Genomic DNA, 4,465 nt, shown 5'->3' on the forward strand with positions numbered 1-4,465 from the left:
CAGTGATCTGGCGCCACCTTAACTGGCAGCATTGGGAGGAAAGTCTGCATGTGCCGGGACAATCCCTACTCTGTGCTCCCGGATCAGCCGCCGTGACGGGAACCTCCCCCGATCCAGACTATGAAGAGTTAACGCTGAATACAGAGAAGCTGCTGTCACTGCCGGAGGATTTGTAGTTCTGTCCATCCAGTCCTGAGATTGATACAGCTCGGCCACACAGCACAGCCCTCTCTGGTAGGGAAGGACACCTGATCTTTCTCTGCTGCAGTAACATTTGCAGGTCTTGTCCCTCCCCCCAGCCAGCGGAGAAGCAGCAGCAGACCCATGAGCTCATCTCTCTGTCACTCTGCTCTCACCTCCTGTCAACATGTTCCATGTTAGCACAGTGAGAAGTGCTTCTCATTGGTCAGAGTGGTCAGCTGACTGTGCTGACCAATGAGTGCTCGCCATTTGAGAGCGTAAGTCAAAGTCCATAGTGCAGGGCTGCACTGCACTACCATTTGCCCAAGGGCAAGTGTAGAAGGCGGAGGGGGGGCCAGATTTTAGAGTGTCAGTGGCCTCAGAAAGGGGATGCGCAGGGTGCGGCCCACACCCCCCCTATGACACCAATGTCAGTCATTTTGGTGTCACCCCCCTAAATCAGGCACTAGGTCAGAGCCCTCAGTCCTGATGCAAGCAGTGGGCCGGCTCTTGGGCGGAGTTATGCAAATATAAAAATGCCCTGATGGGTGGATGTCAGTATCTGCATGCAGACCAGTGGCATCACACGGGGGGTGCGGCCCGCACCCGGGTGACACCATAATGACTGACATTCTTTTGGTGTCACCACCTCTGAAAAGTCGAGGACTCTGTCCCAACATTGTCAGGAGAGAGGAGGGGACCCGGCGGCATACCACATCCCGCCGGGTGAACGTCCCCTCCTCTCCTTCCCGGCATCCATCACTAAGATGGCCGCCGGCAGGTATCATGTGCGACGATGTCACGGCGGGGTGTTACCCGGTATCCGCTTCGGGTGACACCTGGCCTCGGGGGCGCCCCTGATGCAGACCGCTGAAGGGGAGGGGCGGAGTTCAGATATAAGACTGAAGGGGCGGAGCTCAGATATAAGACTGAGGAGAAGGGGCGGAGCTCAGATATAAGACTGAAGGGGCGGAGCTCAGATATAAGACTGAAGGGGAGGGGCGGAGCTCAGATATAAGACTGAAGGGGAGGGGTGGAGCTTAGGTGTAACATTGTTGCTCTTTGTTTATTGAATATTTCCTTTTTGTTATTGATAGAACATGAAACTGAGAGGAAAGTCCTCGGGATGGACTTGTACGTCTGCCGGTCATGGAACCCTGTGTGGAGGGGATGGTCCTGCAGAGGGAGGTCCGGTGTACCGGGGACAGGGGGCGTGTTCTATATACAGGAAACATGAGACATATTTGTATATAGATATATATTCCTTGTAATGACCCCGTGACCTTCCTGAGACGCGGAATGTCCTCTTATCACACAGATATCCACGGAATGTCACACAGCCACTGGAGAGGTCACATGAACATATATAGACGTGTATACAGTGCGTGTGCCCCGGTCACATGACGCCCCTCGCTCAGACCTCTGCACTGAGATCTATAGCAGATACACAGGAAGTACCAAATCTTCTCATATCAGAACCCAGTCAGAGACTGCAGACATACTACGAGAGATGGTCAGAGACTGCAGACATAGTACAGGAGATGGTCAGAGACTGCAGACATACCACGAGAGATGGTCAGAGACTGCAGACATACTATGGGAGATGGTCAGAGACTGCAGACATAGTACAGGAGATGGTCAGAGACTGCAGGCATAGTACAGGAGATGGTCAGAGACTGCAGACATAGTACAGGAGATGGTCAGAGACTGCAGACATAGTACAGGAGATGGTCAGAGACAACAGACATAGTACAGGAGATGGTCAGAGACAACAGACATAGTACAGGAGATGGTTAGAGACTGCAGACATACTACAGGAGATGGTTAGAGACTGCAGACATGGTACAGGAGATGGTCAGAGACTGCAGACATACTACGGGAGATGGTCAGAGACTGCAGACATACTACAGGAGATGGTCAGAGACTGCAGGCATAGTACAGGAGATGGTCAAAGACTGCAGACATAGTACAGGAGATGATCAAAGACTGCAGACATACTACAGGAGATGGTCAGAGACTGCAGACATACTACGGGAGATGGTCAGAGACTGCAGACATACTACAGGAGATGGTTAGAGACTGCAGACATACTACAGGAGATGGTTAGAGACTGCAGACATGGTACAGGAGATGGTCAGAGACTGCAGACATAGTACAGGAGATGGTCAGAGACTGCAGACATACTACGGGAGATGGTCAGAGACTGCAGACATACTACGGGAAATGGTCAGAGACTGCAGACATACTACAGGAGATGGTCAGAGACTGCAGACATTCTATAGGTATGCATTAAAGACTGCAGACATACTACAGGAGACGGTCAGATTGGTGATATGTTACATGAGACTGCTGGAGATTTCTGTCATTACAGCCCCTTTATAGGTCAGTTATCTTATTACTGGCTGGCAGAGCTTAAGGGACAGCAAAAGGTCTGTATGCGGCCCTCAGGACTGAGCTTGGGCTACAAGACTCTAAGGGAACTAATGGAAGGGGCGGGCCAGACTGGACTCGGATTCACTGATCCCTCAGAGGACGCTCTCTGGTCGTACATGTCCGGTCCGGTGTAGTCACTCCATGAGAGAAATAAATCTCAGTCCTGGTATGGATCTCCGGAGTCCTCGTCCTCTCCCATTCCTCGAGCACTGGCGGAGCTGCTGACCTCTTGTTATCACAGTCTGCCCCGTCTCTGCCGCTCCCTCCCTCCCTGACTTCCTGCTCCTCGCTTCGCCTTCCTGCCGCCGCTCTTCACCCCTTTTCTATTTCTGTCTGAGCTCTGCGGACTCGAACAGTCGCACATTCCCTACTGCATACCAATAGTGGAGTCACATGAGGATTGTCCTGCTGCCCCTCCCCCCTCCCGCCATTGTGGTCCCTTATTATGGGTGCAGAGATAGTAATGGGTCTATACATCAAGTAGAACATTTTATTTCACCATCCGAAGCATTTACTTTGCACTTAAAGTGTTTGTCAAACTTTCTTCTCTCGTTAGGGTGGAATGGTGACGGATCAGAACCCGTGTTGGGTTTTACTGCTATCTGGGGCCCCATTAGGTACTGTTGTGGTGAAAACTGCCTGGAAACTGACTGTCCTTGCCTGCTGCCTGCCTTGACCTCTGCCTGGAAATTGACTGTCCTTGCCCACTGCTTGCCTTGACCCCTGCCTGGAAATTGACTGTCCTTGCCCGCTGCCTGCCTTGACCCCTTCCTTGAAATTGACTGTCCTTGCCCACTGCCTGCCTTGACCTCTGCCTGGAAATTGACTGTCCTTGCCCACTGCCTGCCTTGACCCCTGCCTGGAAATTGACTGTCCTTGCCTGCTGCTTGCCTTGACCTCTGCCTGGAAACTAACTGTCCTTGCCCGCTGCCTGCCTTGACCCCTGCCTGGAAATTGACTGTCCTTGCCTGCTGCCTGCCTTGACCACTGCCTGGAAATTTACTTTCCTTGCCCCCTGCTTGCCTTGACCTCTGCCTGAAAATTGACTGTCCTTGCCCGCTGCCTGCCTTGACCTCTGCCTGGAAATTGACTGTCCTTGTTTGCCGCCTGCCTTGACCTCTGCCTGAACCAGACAAATAGGCTTGCCTCTATTCTATCTCCTCATTATAGCTAGACCCTGGTGTGTGTGTGTGTGTGTGTGGGGGGACAATACTGTGGGGTGATCGTGAGGGTCGCGACCTGGTGGCATCTTGCTGCAAAGTGGCCCAGTAGCCACCAGGGTTACAGGCACATCATTACATGAGGGGTATTCTGGTGAAGGTGCCGCCAGGGTGGGCCCGCATTTCCTGTCAGAGATGAAAGGTTTTTTTTCTCCCTGCAGTACAGCTTCACTTACTTACAGCCTACATAAAGCTACATGTCCATTGAAGACTACCCTGTCCACAGGGTGACAATGCAGTTTGTTGTGCTGTCATATCAGGCAGCAGAGTTGTCACCCTGTTGAAGGAAGTAGAAAAATAACAGATCTACAGCAGAAAATGGAAGTCTCGGTCACCAGGCTAAGGCAGCCATGGAGCTGTGGGTGATGCTGGGAGGACCAAGAACCTGAAAAAGCATTCTGCAGGTGTACAATGGCCGTAAGCGTTCTTTGCCGAAACACAATAGTGTAAAATGTCACAAACAGCCGCACTGTCCAATGTGACTTCTGCAGCGAAAGGATTAAAAATGGCACAGAGGATGATGATGTCATCATGTATACATCATCTGTGGCTCATGGAACCAACATGGAAACCACAACTTGTTAGCATGCTTGTGCTGTGAGTCAGAGGGGGGGGGGGGGGGGGGGACAGAG

The sequence above is a fragment of the Nanorana parkeri genome, unplaced genomic scaffold (genome assembly GCF_000935625.1).
Source record: "Nanorana parkeri isolate BGI_ZX_2015 unplaced genomic scaffold, ASM93562v1 scaffold130, whole genome shotgun sequence".
Lineage (NCBI taxonomy): Eukaryota > Metazoa > Chordata > Amphibia > Anura > Dicroglossidae > Nanorana > Nanorana parkeri.